The sequence below is a fragment of the Dendrobates tinctorius genome, unplaced genomic scaffold, assembly GCF_039654945.1.
Source record: "Dendrobates tinctorius isolate UK_male_01 unplaced genomic scaffold, ASM3965494v1 ptg000047l, whole genome shotgun sequence".
In the NCBI taxonomy this organism is placed as follows: Eukaryota; Metazoa; Chordata; class Amphibia; order Anura; family Dendrobatidae; genus Dendrobates; species Dendrobates tinctorius.
In genome coordinates this window covers 7,329,982-7,347,132 of record NW_027361715.1, presented here as the reverse complement: position 1 = coordinate 7,347,132, position 17,151 = coordinate 7,329,982, and positions in this window count along the sequence as shown.

The window sequence follows — 17,151 nt, the reverse complement described above, 5'->3', positions numbered from 1 at the left end:
GGGAGCCGAACAAAAGGTAACTTATGTCCCGGGGGGCCTGATGTTCCCTATCCCTACCATATAGTTTAGTAAGGGACATTAATTTAGCATGGAAAAACTTGTCCACAAATTGAAATTCCCTGGAAAATCCACACAAACAAGAGAATTCAAATATTGCCGGATCTGCTCACCTCTAATGAATATGCCATAAGTGTCCCAGATGGGAGCTATTTTAGCATACAATAAAAGAAAAAAAATCAAAAATATATTTATCTTTATCCCGCTATGTTGCTGCCCCATTTTGTCACCCAAGCTGTAAATCTAAAATCTAGCTTTCTCAAAGATTTAGTATTTTCATGCGTGTGCTGTGACCTTTTCTCAATGTGATTTCCTAATTTATACTGTTTCTAAAAATAAATATTCTTCAATTAATATATTATTAAACGCAATGTATGAGTTCTTGCTTTATCTTTTCCCCTTCAGATAAGCTTGGAAGACAGAATGTAATTATAAAGACTTTGATATGCAACAACTTAATAAGTTGGTTATATGCAGAAAATATACAGACTCGTATGGAAATGACCCTGTACTTCTGCATTAATTGTCTTTACTGGGGAAAATTATAAGGTTCAGTGCATGTTATTTCTTAGCTTCTCTCTTTTCTGAGAAACAGATATTGCCTCTCACCCTGTAAATGGTCATTTTAATTTTCTTACATTGTCTGTAATAAAAATTGACGTTAAAAGATGCCTGAGGCAGTGTAATGAGAAAATGAAATTAGTTTTTCAGTTGGCTGATCAAAAGCATTTTGCACATAATAAACAGATTATTTTACTATTTTGCTTGCAACATAATAAATGACCGAAAAGAGGGCAACAGGAATGTTTGTCCAAAAAAGCAATAAAAAGGAACATTAAGGGAAATTATAGTCTGAATGTACCCTTGATTTCAAATGAGATACCATCATGAGGAAAAGAACATGAATATAGAAATACATTGTAATGGTAAGTGATAGATTTTATAAACGTGGCACAAGCTCTTGGAAGTGAAAATATGAATCCCTTAAAGCTTGTAAAATATGTTTTTGTAGAACTCTCTCGATTCTCTCTTCTTTTTTCTTACCATAAACATTGCATGCACATTATGTATTATATATAATTTGTTACAATAAACAAAAAAAAGTTGCACTCTGTAGTGCTAAAGCATGTCGATATCAAATATATTGCCAAGTATTCAAAGTGGTTTATTCAACGCGTTTTGGGGTTCCTATGTCCTCTTCGTCAGGAAGTACCACATACTATATGATATAGTATGTGGTATTTCCTGACGAAGGAGACATAGGAACCCCGAAATGCATCGAATAAACCACTTTGAATCCTTGGCAATCTCTTGGAATTTATCCTTGTGGCAGCACGGAATTGTTCCCCAAATTCCTATTGAATATATGACTACATCAGGTTGTGGATCAACCTGTGGATCTGCAGCAGCTGTTATCTCTACATGCTCGTATCTCATCCTCACCAGATGAGCAATTTTCTTGGTGCATTTAATTGGTGTAACTTCGATAAGACCCTATTGCTCTTTTTTGTCTCCCCTTTCTCTTTGCAACAGATATGAAATATATGAAATATGAATAACAATACTGCTCTGGATAATAGGAAAAAAATGAAACTCTTAGCACATAATTTGGCCAATACATGCATGCCCAGCAGTCAATGACAAAGCAGTCTCAGAACTGCTGGGAACCTACATGTCTAGTTTGAATACCTCTCTTAGGCTGAAGTCTGAATTTCTGGGTAGACGTGAATACATCTCTTTAAGGCCTAAAGTTATGGATAAGTAGGATCTTGTTGCAATTAAAATCCACCACATGCTGGAGGACTGAGTACTCGGCCAGAGATCTGTTGTGAATTCACTTTCTGGCCTACCTTTGGTTGCTGGTGAAGGTAGTGGAGATGGTTGTATTGATAGAGGGGTCACGAGTTCTCTTTCTGGGCTCCCTCTGGTGGTTACAGGAGGTAGTGGAGCTGATCTAATTAACAGAGGCCTGCCACCTGACAATGAGGAAGACAATTGGACATTGGGAGTTTCTGACTGGATTTAAGACAGCCAACTCCCTCTATCCCTGCTGGTGATTTTTTCCTGCCTCCTGAGGTCTTAGTTTCCAGCTCAGTCCCTGCATGCTCAGCTAAGTGTTCTTTTGCTGTTGTTCACATTTGATTTGGTTTTGTCTATTTCAGTTTTGTGTGGTCAGCCAGCCCCGGCTGGGGCAGTGCTGAATTTCAATCCTTATGATACTGTTTGTGCCAGTTTGTTTTTTGTCCCTTATTAGATTGGCCTCTCTTTGCTCTGTTTTCAGAATATACCAGAGTGCTGATATAGTGGGAGAGTATTTTTTCTATCAGGCGTTTTGGGCATTTTTTGCAGGGTTTTTTGCGTGATTGTAGACAGTGTCTTTCCTTTCCTGTCCTGTCTAGTTAGTTGGGGCCCCATCGTTTGCTCAACCTATTTTTCTACCTGTGTGGAGGGAGGTGCACAAGTCGGGTATCCAGCCAACTAACAATGTAGTACAAAAACTTGGCACTCAAAAGAAAAATTGATTTGACAGTTCCTTTATTGTAAAAGGCATCCAGTTAAATATACTTCTTTAAATGTTTTCGGTCATAGAATTGACCTTCATCAGAAAGAGAATTTTTTCATAGTTGGTTTTAACTGAGAGGAACGCTAATGGAAAATTCCATATATTATTATTAAAGAACCGCTGTCATAAGTAGGCACTATTCAGTACTGGGTATATTCATTAATAATGTAGAGAAACAGAAGTCTGGGAAGCAGCAGCTACTGAGGATGAAAGGACACCATTCATGTAGGAAATCACCAGACCCACGGGTTTGACACCTTGGGTTATACAGGGACCGGTAGATCCAATAATTGGTGTGGGTGTCCAGAAATTTGTACTGTAATCTATTCAGGAAACTCTCCTGTATTGACCTCTCTCATACCAGCAGCACATGCGTCCAGCCACAGACTAAGCGCTGTTCCTCTGCACCCTCAGTGCTTCTCCTGAACAGCGCGTTCACTCTCCCTGTGACACACTTGCCTCCCTGGGCAGGACAGACCATTTGGAAAATCACAGCACCCAGTTGTGGACATTCATGCCTGTCACAAACAATACAGTAGAGTTTCCTGAATAGATTACAGCACAAATTTCTGGACACCCACACCAATTATTGGATCTACCGGTCCCTGTATAACCCAAGGTGTCAAACCCGTGGGTCTGGTGATTTACTACATGAATGGTGTCCTTTTATCCTCAGTAGCTGCTGCTTCCCAGACGTCTGTTTCTCTACATTATTAATGACTATACCCAGTACTGAATAGTGCCTACTTATGACAGCGGTTCTTTAATAATAATATATGGAATTTTCCATTACAGTTCCTCTCAGTTAAAACCAACTGTGAAAAAATTCTGTTTCTGATGAAGGTCAATTGTATGACTGAAAATGTTTAAAGAAGTAAAAGAAGTATATTTAACTGGATGCCTTTTACAATAAAGGAACTGTCAAATCAATTTTTCTTTTGAGTGCCAAGTTTTTGTACTATATTTTCCTACCTGTGTTTGTGTTTTCATCTTGTCTCACCAACAATATATGTTTGGGGGCTATCTATTCCTTTGGGGTCTGCTCTGGGGCAGTTCAGATTTCCCCTTTTTTGCTTTAGGCTTATTTAGTTCTACAGCTGTGTCGAGGCATCTAGGATCATCGTAGGTATGCTCCACGGCTACTGCTAGTTGTGTGGATAGGATCAGGGGTCTGCAATCTGCTTAGTTGCCAACCTCTCTGGTTTTCTGTGGCTTAGCTTGATCTTGCTTTCCTCCACGGTGACCCAACCATAACAGAGATCTAAAGTACAAATGACAAAAGACTGACTAGCACTTCCAAGCTAATGTGAACAGATGCGTACTAGGGGCAGCCACCTCCACAAACAACAAACAAAAAAGTGGCACTCTGTAGTACTAAAGCATGTCAATGTGAAATATATGAAATATAAATAGCAATACTGCTTCCAGATAATAGGAAAAAATTGAGATGCTTAGCACAAAATTTGGCCAATTCATGCATGCCCAGCAGCCAACAACAAGGCGGTTTCAGGACTGCTGGAAACCTATGTGTCTAGTTTCAATCAAATGCAAGAAGATAACACAGTGTCTCCATGCTCCGATCTCCAAGATGTCATTACTGGTGAGCTGGACTTTGTTCTATGTCTAGTTTGAATACCTCTCTTAGAATTAAATCTAATTTTTGATAATAGCACCTGTTGGAGCATAAAAAGGGTGTTGGGATTCATTGGGGTATAAATGGGGCTAAAAGAGAAAAGTAGCTCTGGCAGCGAACAGCAGAAGAAAGTTCTTGATATATGTTATAAACTTGGAAAGTGTACAGATGTAAAACACTAGGAAAAGAACCACCAGTTTTCAGGGGTTAGATCCTATCAAAATTTATACAAGAAAGAACAAAAGTTGAACCAACGTCATGTGCAGCCAGGACTCATTTATCCACGTGAGGAGCAAATGACTTGCCTGTTCGTTCCAATCCTAAAATAGATTTTGTGAACAATTCTCGTTTGGAAATCCTTAGACCCTGGCATTCAATTTTCTGTTTCTTGGACACAAACCATTTTGACATTAATCAATTGGGTTTGTACATGAGTACTGTTCTTGACATTTGTCAAGCTCAATCAAGAAGCCTCAATGCTTTTTACAAGCTAAACTAATATATTGGAAAAAGTGTCCAGTGTTATACCAAGCATGACATTTTCTGCCACTTTTCTTCACAGTAACAGAAAATTTAAGGTTTCCTTAGTTTCGAATAACAAAGGGAAAAATTCGGAAACACTACTTGCCTGGTACTCCGGTATTAATAAACTTTTTCCAAAAGTCTATTAAAATTGATATACATGTAGGTCCTAGCGGTGGAAGTAAAGTTGGGCACATTTATTTGATAGACACTAAATTCTACTTCTATTTTACAAAAATCCACATTCTGAAGATTATGAATTCTTTTGAAGTTACTGCTGCAGCTACCATCTTCTTAAACGGAACTGGCAAAAGGATAAAAATAAAAAAATAAATATATATATATATCTCACCGCTCACATGTCCGACCACCCCTGTCGGGTTCTCTGCACCACCGTCACATTGCATATCCAGGCCAATGTTCAGTACAGGCCATGACTTTTGGGTATGAACAGAAGTCCCAGCCTAGAATGATCTTTGGGCCCGAAATGTGTTGCAATGGAAATCCAAGTCAACAGAGGTGTTTAGAATGGATAGCAGGTAGGGAGCAGTGGGGTGGGCCATGCAGGTAAACTATGAGATGAGCATGCATGAGTTTACTTTCACTTTTTACATCTCATGTTTATCACACTTTGGTGACTGGAGAATCCCCATTGCAAAATAGAAAATGTTCAATTAGCATAGAATAACACTGTTGCAAATCAAATTTCCCAGTAAAATTCACAAAAATTCCATGTTCAAATTTTTGGCATATCAGCTCATATCTGAGTAGAACCCATAAATATCATCAATCCTGTGGATATGCTATAAACATCTGAGTTGAGATTGCCCCTTATATCTTATTAAGCCATAATATGAAAAACAGAATATGTTGGTTACACTGGATCTTTTGAAAGCAAATATCACTGCCATTTTAAAATGCATGGAAAAAAAGAGATGAGATGACGGGTGGATATCATAAAGTTGTTTGGAGTACTGTAACTGGGGATGTTGTAGCAACATATTTCTCTATCTCCTGCCTCCTTCCATCTACATAGAATTTCAAAACCACCAACTGTTAGCTCTAACTTCAGCAATGTGTAACTCTGTTTTCACTCAATAAAGATTTTACCTTTAAATTGAGAGTGAAAGATAAGAATCTTGAAAAAGAAAAAAGGTAATTGCTCTAATAAAAGGAACTGCTCAAAAAATAAAGTGAACACCAAACAACAAACTCCAAGTCAATCACACTTCTGTGAAATCAACCTGTCCAGTTTTGAAGCAACACCAATTGTGAATCAAATTTTCCTGCTGTTGTGCAAATGGAACAGACAACAATTAGAAATCTTAGGCAATTAGTAAGACAACCCCTATACAAGAGGGGTACTGCAGGGGGGACCACATGGGATTTTTCTTTTTTCATCCTTTTTGGCTTTTATTTAGGTCACATTTGCATTTTGTCATTGCACTCACACCTAGAGGTACTGAACAGTAGCATGAGGCGGTGTCTACAACCCTCATAAGTTGCTCAAGTAGTGCAGTTCATCTAGGATGGAACATCAATGCGAGCTGTGTCAAAAAGGGTAGCTGTGTCTGTCAGCACAGTGATCAGAGCATGGAGCAAACAGCAAGAGATAGGCCAATATACCGTGAGTCGTCGAGGGTGCCGAAGTAGGGCAACAAGCCAGTAGCAAGTAGGAACACGAGGAGCAATAACAGAGCCCTGCAAAATGACCTCCAGCAAGCCACTTACATCTATTTGTCTACTCAAACTGTCAGAAACAGACTCCATGAGGGTAATATGAGGGCCCGACCTCCACAAGTGAATGTTGTACTTACAGCCACACACTGTACAGGCTGATTGACATTTGCCAGAAATCATCAAGATTGGCAGATTTGACATTGGTGCCTTGTCCTCTTCACGGATGAGAGTAGGTTCACACTGAGCACATGTGACAGATGTAACAGTCTAGAAATGACTTGGAGAGCATTCTGCTGCCTGCAACATCCTCCAGTGTAGCCGGATTGGCAGTGGATCAGTAATGGTGTGGGGAAGGCATTTCTTTGGAAGGTGGCACAGTCCTTCATGTGCTAGCCAAAGGTACCCTGTCTGCCATTAGGTACTATGATGAGATCCTCAGACCCATTGTGAGTCCATATGCAGGTGCAGTGGGACATCCTTTTGATGCTTGACAATGCTAGACCTCATGTGGCTGAAATGTGTCTGAAGTTCCTGCATGATGAATGCATTGATGCTATCGACTGGCCTGCCCGTTACCCAAACCTGAATCCAATCAAGAACATCTGGGACATCATGTCCCGGTCCATTCACCAATGCCACGTTGCACGACAGACTGTCCAGGAGTTTATTGATGCTTTAATCCAGATATGGGAGGAGATTCCTCAGGAGAACATCTACCGGAGCATGCCCAGGCGTTGTAGGGAGTTCATACAGGCATGTGGAGGCCGCAGTACTATTGAGCATCATTTCCTTGTCTTGAAGCATTTCCACTGAAGTTGGATCAGCCTGTAATTTGATTTTCCACAATGATTTTGAGTATCATTCCAAATCCAGATCTCCACGAGATATTAATTTTGATTTACATTGATTATTTTTATATTTTATTGTTCACAACACATTCCACTATCAAAGGAATAAAGATTTGTAACTGAAATATTTTATTCAGCGATATCTAGGATGTGGTATTTAATGTTCCCTTTATTTTTTGAGCTGTGCATATAAAGCGATGCTTTTTTATTTGTGCTATTGATTTCTGAAGCAAACATTCTTGATAAGTAAGTATCCCAATAATAATAGTTATAATTTTCTGTTGGTGCGGATAATCACAGTGATATCATGAGATAAATAGATCTGAGACATTGGACAGCAGTATATAAGTAATTCCTATAAGTTTTTTCTTATAGCAGTCTTATTTAGCTTAATATCGTACCTAGACTAAGAGATTACTGCTCCACAGGCGCTGAGTTCATTGCTTATAATGCCATGCAAAAATCAATATGGCAACTTTAACTATTAAGATGCCTGAAGGAGTCTATCGTACAGGTGCAAGAAACTGCATTAAGGACATGTCACTTTTATTATATTTAATTAATATAACCTGTTTTACAGGAAGATTCAGAGATTATCTGAGATATTCCACCCTTGCAATTATTTTTAGTTATGGAGTGCGTTTCATCGTTTTCATGCAAATTTAAAATACACTTTCAGTCTAAATAGTTGTTATACAATTGTACCATGAACTGTACGTTTCAATTCAGATCTATTGTTTACCTAAATCCATCTCAGATATATGCTGCATTATTCTGTCACTGGTCAATAATCTCTAACAATCAGATGACATATAGGGATTAGAGATGAGCGACTTTGCCTTTTTTCGGGTCGAATCGGGTTTCATGAAACCCGACTTTCGCAAAAGTCGGGTCGAACAAAATCAGCCGACTATAGGGAAAAGTCAGAGGCCGAATAAAACACGAAACCCAATGCAAGTCAATGGGGAAGCAAAGTCGGCAGGGAGTGCAAGACAGTAAACACACCTACAGTGCCCATTTCAATGCCAAAAAACATCAATTCTTATAACTGAAGCTTGTCAACCTTAATTTACTTCCTAATAATAGTTACGCATTAAAAACTGGGGGTTATTTGGCTAAAGTTGTGGGGGGGTTGGGTTGGCTCCAGGTTTTTGTGTGTCCTGGGCCAAAGAGTGTCAGTGCGTCCCTTTAACACATACCACAACTCATGATGCTCCGATACGCCACAGAAATATAGGTATAGTACAATGACACATACTTCACTGCTTGCATGACATGACTGATCTATTTTAAATTGTACAATAGCTCAAAAACAGGACAGTATATTACTCCATACAGTGTTATGGCCACCACATTGTGCGCCATACAGAATAATGAGCCCCATATATTTCTCCATACCAAATAATTAGTCACATATAATGCTCCATGCAGTATATGATGAGCTGCACATAATGCTCCATATATAATGGGACCCATTTGTTATGCTCCAGTGTATAATGGGCTCCTTAGATGCTGCTCCAGTGTCTGATCTGCCCCATTTACAATGCTCCAGTACATGATGGGTCTCATGGATGATGCTCCAGTGTATGATGGGCCCTAATAGTGCTCCATATGTAATGGGCCCCATTTGTAATGCTCCAGTGTATAATGGGCCCCTTAGATGCTGCTCCAGTGTCTGATCTGCCCCATTTACATTGCTCCAGTACATTAGTACATGATGGGTCTCATGGATGACGCTCCAGTGTATGATGGGCCCTAATAATGCTCCATATATAATGGGCCTCATTTGTAATGCTCCAGTGTATAATGTGCCCCTTAAATGCTGCTCCAGTGTCTGATCTGCCCCATTTACATTGCTCCAGTACATGATGGGCCTCATGGATGATGCTCCAGTGTATGATGGGCTCCAATAATGCTCCATATATAATGGGCCCCATTTGTAATGCTCCAGTGTATAATGGGCCCCTTAGATGCTGCTCCAGTGTCTGATCTGCCCCGTCTACATTGCTCCACTACATGATGGGCCTCATGGATGATGCTCCAGTGTATGATGGGCTCTAATAATGCTCCATATATAATGGGCCCCATTTGTAATGCTCCAGTGTATAAGGGGCCCCTTAGATGCTGCTCCAGTGTCTGATCTGCCCCATTTACATTGCTCCAGTACATGATGGGCCTCATGGATGATGCTCCAGTGTATGATGGGCTCTAATAATGCTCCATGTATAATGGGCCCCATTTGTAATGCTCCAGTGTATAATGGGCTCCTTAGATGCTGCTCCAGTGTCTGATCTGCCCCATTTACAATGCTCCAGTACATGATGGGCCTCATGGATGATGCTCCAGTGTATGATGGGCCCTAATAATGCTCCATATATAATGGGCCCCATTTGTAATGCTCCAGTGTATAATGGGCCCCTTAGATGCTGCTCCAGTGTCTGATCTGCCGCATTTACATAGCTCCAGGACATGATGGGCCCTGTTTTTAATTAACCCAGGGATGGTATGTGAAAAGAGATCCATGGAGTAATCTGAGGTATGAGCTTCCACACCCTTCACTTTTGGCGTAGGTGAAGGACACAAGGAAAGGGGTTGCACCAGACCAGAAGCCTGCAGTTACGACTCGGTGCTTGCATTCTTTACAACTTCAGAAGAGGAGGCGATAGAGCTGGAGGCTGTTTCTGCAATGTAAGCCACAAACAGTTTCTGATACTCCAACTTTAAAAGCAGTCTACCTACTCCCAGAAAAAAGGGAGCCTTACAGTCCTGCCAGAGCTACACCATGACGCTGGCTCAACATCTCCTGCCATAGCTGCTATTGTGTTTTTGGCACTACCAGCAGATGCACCACAACCACCATCAGTACCAGGTGGACCTTCACACCCACATCCGCATCCTCTTCCACCATACTGCCTCATGTTTTTGAAAATGGACCCAAAATACCAGCAGATATATGGTACTGTATCAGAAGCGTACAGCTCTATACAGTCTATGGATAGCAGTAAATCTCTGTATATATTTCATGAGGCATGCACAGATGCTCACAAGCTCAGTATGGATTACCCAATAAAATAACAAGTTGAAAAAGGGTACAGTATCACCAGATACAAGGTATATATAGTATAGTGTAAACATTCTGATTCTCCGCATACATTTCAGGAGGCAGTCACAAACGCTCTCAGGCCCAGTATGGATTACACAAGAATATGAAAAGCTGTAAATGGGTTATGTAACACAAGCGTACAACTGTATACAGTGTTGGAGTAATCTTAAAGTTCCAAATATATTGCCGGAGTAACAGACAGACGTTTACAGGCTCATTATGGATTACACCAGAATCTAAATAGCTAAAAAGGTTACTGTAGCAGAAGCATTGTGCTGTATACAGTGTTGGCCAAATTGAAAATATCGGTATATATTTCCGTAGTCACCCTCAGACGCTCACTCAGTTTGGTTTTGACCATAATAAAAAATGTTGTAAAAAAAGGTCCTGGATAACAAGATAGCAAGTATATATTTTTTAGGGTACAATTGAAATCTCCGTATAAATAGTCCCATAGTCACTCTCAGACGCTTACACAGTATATATTTGACCATAATGTTAAATGTCGAACAAAGGTACTGTATAACAAGATACAAGCTGTATCGAGTATAGTGTAAAAATGTGTTTCTCCGATTCACCGTATATATAGAAGGCATAACCCACACACGCTCACTCACTATGGATGATTGTAGGGAAGGTGGACTGACAGACAAACCAGCCTGTAGTGAGAAGCAGAGGTGTAGTGCAGTGTAGGTGTGAAACCACTAAGATAAAGAGAAAGGGTGCAGTGTTTTAGCTTGCCCTTTGGAGGATACTGGAGAGAGTAGGAGTGGGACTGAAGAACTGCCATTGGTCAGAGAAACTGTTAGGTGATGGTGGGCGGAGTTACCAGAACTGGAAGTATAAAAGACTGAGGGAAGGTTCTGGAAGAGTCAGTCAGCGAAGGGAGCACAGAAAAGAGGAAGTTCTGCTGAGGAAAGGAAATAGAGACAGTGGAAAGGCTCCAGAGAGGACTGACAGTTGAGGCGGTCACGGGGGGGTGGCCCAGAGGATGGTAGCCGCAGACGAAGATGGCCTGGGGCTATCATACGGACGGTGTGCTCAGACTGCTGCAGCGCTGTGGTGGTTGGGCCTAAACCAGCCACAGTGGAAGAGCCACAGAGGATGCCACAATTATAGTTACAAAGGAAGTGAAAGTACCGGGGCCTGTGTACAGAGAAATGTGAAACGGCTGTGGTGAATTGCTGTTGTCGACAGAAGGATGGGCACTAAAAACGGACGTGTTCAATACAAACTCTGTCTCAGTCTCGTGTTTGTCTGCAGTAAGAAGAGGGTCCCCCCACAGTTGTTTATCCTACAGATGATGCCTTAATACAAATTTTTGACGCTAGGTTCTGTATCAGCATATAACAGGTGTGTCCAGTCTAGGGTTAAATTTCCATCTATACTTCCGGAGTCAGACACAGACACTCACAGGCTCACTATGCATTACACCAGAATTAAAAAAGTAGAAAAAGGGAAAGGTATTCATAGCGTACACCGGTATACAGTGTTGTGGTACTTTTAAATCTTTGTATATATTTCAATCTCAGTAAGCCAGTCCAGAATCTCCACTACTGGAAACTACATGGATACAAGTACAGACACAAAGTCGAGTGTTAGCAGAAATTTTGGAATTACTCATCGCGGGAAAACCTCCTGGTAGATGTTGCAGAGGCGATGCAGACCCTCAATTACTGTGTCTGTGGAGAAAGTGAAAAAGGTTCTTTGTGAAGAAAGGATTGTTTTATCGCAGTAGCGTGGATCACATCCCTGTTACTCGTCTCCATCAAATTATGATCACAGGGAGAGATGTACCCATGGTCTTCACTGCCTATCATGATGTGTCTGGTCATTTTGGAGTACAAAAGACAGAAGCCACAGGCCGTAGGCGATTCTATTGGATGGGCATGAGAGGACACATTGAAAAATGGTGGCAGGAATGTCACACGTCTGTGACTATCACAACTGTGAAAGGTGATCATAAACCACCACTGCATCCGCTTGTAAGTTGACGTCTATTTCAAATGGTAGCCATTGATCATCTGAAGGTAGAAGCCAGTAGGACAGGCCATATCTACATCTTAACCATCATTGATCAATACACCAAATTTCGAGTGGCCATCCCTGTGAAGGATTTAACTGCCCAGACTACACAGCGGTGGAGCAGGGAGAGATAAGTATTGCAAAATGCAAGTGCTGTGGCCATGACCAAGCAAGGGTGACACAATCGTGGTCGACAGTACTAGCACAGAGCCCCTCATAGTATGCTGGTGTGTCTGATGGCGAGTGTGCCCTCCCACCATCTGAGACACTGTATTGTACTATGAGGGGCCCTGTGCCATTGCCGTCGGCCATCACTGGGCCCATCCACCTGTTCAGAGCAACGGCACTTGCCCGGGTGCGCCAGGTCTTGACCACAGCCGTTGGGGGAGGGATGGGCAGACCAGTTAGGCAGGCTTAAAAATTGGCATATGTTGATGTGTTGGCTGGACATTCAGCTGCTGCAAAGGGCGTAATTGGGCAAGGCCGAGGAAGAGGAGGAAAAAACCGAGGCACTTTTCTGGTAACCTATGTGTCATCAGGGGAAGGTGGGAAAAAATCCTTTGAAACCCATGCATGGTTCATTTTAATGAAGGTTAGATCATCAACATTTTGGGCTGACAGATGGGTCCTTTTTTCTGTCAGGATTGATCCAGCAGCACTGAAGACTCTTTCAGATAACACACTAGCAGCAGGGCAAGTGAGTTCCTGTAAGGCATATTGTGCCAATTCAGGCCAGGCATCCAGTTTAGAGGCCCAATAGTCAAAGGGGAATGACCTGTGTGGGAGAACATCGATATGGGAGCTGCTGTGTGCACCATGAACACCTCTTCCATTGTGCCCACTACGGCTCGTGGGAGAACCTGCACCGCTGCTGTGTGCTGGGAAGCCTCAAACAAACAGTTTGCCAGAGTTGCTTGTTTGTTTGCCAATATTAACTCTAGGTTCTCCTATGGCATGATGTTGTGTAATTTGCCTTTGTAGCGTGGATCGAGGATACTGGCCAGCTAGTAGTCATCATCCCTCATCATTTTGGCAATACGGGGGTCCCTTTTTAGGATCCGCAAGGCATAATCGCACATGTGGGCCAATGTTCCAGGTGTCAATGATGCACTGCCCGTGGTGGGTGGCGGAGCAGTTTCTGGCAAATCCACATCCCTACAGTCATGCACAAACACTGTACATGACCTTGGAATGCCAACATTTTCTCCTGCCCCCTGAGAAATATCCTCATGCCCAAAATAATCATCTCCCTCATCCTCATCCTCCTCCTCTTCCTCTTCTTCCTCCACCACGTCCAGGACAGTTCCCTGACCAGACAATTGCTGACTGTCATCAAGGCTTCCCTCCTCCTCCGCTGCAGACACCTGATCCTTAATGTGTGTCAAACTTTGCATGAGCAGATGCATAAGTGGGATGCTCATGCTTATGATGGCATTGTCTGTGCTTACCAGCCGTGTGCATTCCTCAAAACACTGAAGGACTTTACAGAGGTCTTTCAGCTTTGACCACTGCACACCCAACAATTCCATGTCTTCCCTCAAACTGCTTGCCCGTGTATCCTCCCACAAATGCATTACAGCCTGCCTCTGTTTGCACAGCCTCTCAACCATGTGCAGGGTGGAGTTCCACCTTGTTGCAATGTCTATGATTAGGCGGTGCTTGGGGAGGTGGAGCAATCGTTGCAGCTTCTGCATACGACTGGAGTGGACGGCCGAGCGACAGATGTGGGAGCACAGTCTTCGCACCTTATGGAGCAGGGATGTTAACTCCGGATAATTATTAAGGAAGCACTACACCAACAGGTTCAAAGTGTGAGCCAGGCAAGGTATGTGTGTAAGTTTTGCACAAGCTATGGCTGCCACAAAATTATGGCCGTTAACACTGACTAACTTGCCTGCCTCAAGATGTAGACTGCCCAGCCATGACTCTGTTTGTCGCTGCACGTAGTCGGCCAGTACCTCCGCGGTGTGTCTGTTGTCGCCCAAAGACATCATCTTTAACACAGCCTGCTGACTCTTACCACTAGCTGTTCGATAGTGGGTCACCTTATGTGCAACACTGCCAGTTGCAGATGTAGTGCCTGTGCGAATGCGCTCTGTGGACGAGCTTTCACTGATAGACGAGGAGGAGGAGCGAAAGCCTACAGCCAACTGTTTCCTATACCGTTGGCTAAGCAGCACTGTTCCACCGCCGCTGTCCCCAGTGGAGCCTGCATCCACCACAATAACCCAGTGCACAGTGATGGACACGTAATGGCCCTGGCCATGCCTACTGGTCCATGCATCTGTTGTGAGGTGCACCTTTCCACTCACTGACTGTTTTAGTGCATGGACAATGCGGTCTTTCACATACCGGTGGAGGGCAGGGATGGCTTTTCGAGAAAAGAAGTGCCGACTGGGTAGGTCATAGCGTGGGACAGCGTAGGCCATAAGGTCGTGGAAAGCTTCGCTTTCAACCAAACTATAGGGCATCATCTCTAATGAGATTAGTTTGGCAATGTAGGCGCTCAAACACAGTGTACGAGGATGAGAGGGTGAGTAATTTCTTGTCCTACTCAGAGTGTCTGGTAGGGTGAGCTGGACTGGAGAGCTGCATATGGGGGAAGTAGCGGTGGACCGGATAGAGTGAGAGGGGGTTGGTGATGGTATTGGTGGTGATGGCTTAGATTCAGTGTTGTGTTGCAAAACCATTGTGATTCCCTGAGTGCTTTGGCCTTGCGACTACACCTCCACATTTAGTGCTGGTGGTGTGCTTAATTGTGGCGGTGGTCTTACAGTGGCGGTAGCGATGGAGCGTTGGTGTCTACCTTCAGTCAGAGCAGGTGCACATGTGCTACCTGAGGTTTTGCAGTCCGTCCACACTTGAAAGTGCATGTTGATTAAATGTCTAAGCATGCAACTGGTATTCAAATTTCTGAGTTGTGTACCTCGGCTAAAGGTCCTTCGGCACTTCTTACAGGTAACCTTTTCCTCATCAGTAGGATTTTGGACAAAGAAGTGCCACACTGCACTCTTCCTACTATGGTAAACATTTTCTGGCCTTGCATGCTGTGCTAAGTTGACCGTCTAGTCAAGCTGTCCTGCAACTCTTTTAGTTTTTGTTCCACGTTTTAGGACAGCTACGGACCTGCTAGATAACCGCTGCTGCAATGTCAATGCCTGCTGCGGATCCTTCTACTTATCTGAACTATTGCCAGCACCACTATCCTCCCCCAATGGATGTCAATCCGGGTCCAGAAATGGGTCATCCATCACCTCCTCTTCAAAGTCATCTGCACCTTCCTCTTTACCTTCCTCTGTGTCACCGTGTAAGGTGGTATAGTATGCAGGAAGAGGCACCTGGGTTTCATCAGGGTCAGATTCTGGCTCAATAGACTGCGAGGGCAATGTAGTGCTGTGGGTCAATGTACCAGCAGAATCATCTAGCAGTGGCTGTGCATCAGTGCACTCTATATAAGATTCATCTTGGACTGGGGAATTCAGGATTTGACTGGATAACCCAGGCATGGTATGTGAAAAGAGCCCCATAGAATAATCTGAAGTGTGGGCTGCCGCATCCTTAACTTTTGTTGGGGGTGAAGGTCACAAGGAAAGGGTTTTTTATGACCAGAACCCTGCACTGATGACTCCATGCTTGCAGGTTTCGACCGTTCAGAAGAGGAGACAATAGAGCTGGTGGCTGTTTCGGCAATGGACGCCAAAACCTGTTCCTGATGATCCGGCTTTAAAAGTGGTTTTCCTACTCCAAGAAAAGGCAACCTTACAGGCCTTCTTGGGTCAGTGGATGACCCAGGCTCAGCACCTCCTGCCTTAGCTGCTCTTGTGCTTTTGCCAGAACCAGCCGATGCACCACCACCATCAGTACCAGCTGCGCCCCCCTGTCCACGTCCGCAGCCTCTTCCACCATACTTCCTCATGTTTGGGAAAATGTACCAAAAATACCAGCAGAGAGATGGTACTGTGCGAGGAGCGTCCAGCTGTGTAATGTATTAAACAAATTAAATCAACACATATATTATGTTAGTCACAGACGCTCTCACAGTATGTATTGGACCATAATCCAATAAGCAGATATACGGAACTGTATCAGAAGTGTACAGCTGTATATGATTTTTGTGCAACTAACAATCTCCGAATATATATACACGGAGTGTCACACACATGCTGACTAGGTATAAAAGTGACTGTAATGCGAACGGCAGATATACAATACTGTTGGAGAATCGGACAGCTCTATACGATGTGTGTATGTAAAATTGTCAAGCTCCATGTATTTGTATACGGACTGACACACGCTGTCTCTGTCTAGTTTTGACCGTGATCAAACAGCAGATGTACGAAGCTGTTTGAAAAACGGACAGGACTCTAAGGTGTAGGTCTGGAAAAATGGAAAAACTCCTCGGCTTTTTTTCCAGAGTCACATACAGGTAGCTTCTATTTGTCCATGCTAGAAGGCGGTACACGGTAGTGTGTGAGGAGCGTACACCTCTGTATGGTGTGTGTATGGAAAATTGTCAAGCTCCGTGTATTTGTATACGGACTGACACACGCTGTCTCTGTCTAGTTTTGACTATAATCAAACAGCAGATATACGAAACTGTTTGAAAAACGGACAGGACTCTAAGGTGTAGGTCTGGAAAAATGGAAAAACTCCTCGGCTTTTTTTTCCAGAGTCAAACACAGGTAGCTTCTATTTGTCCATACTACAAGGCGGTACACGG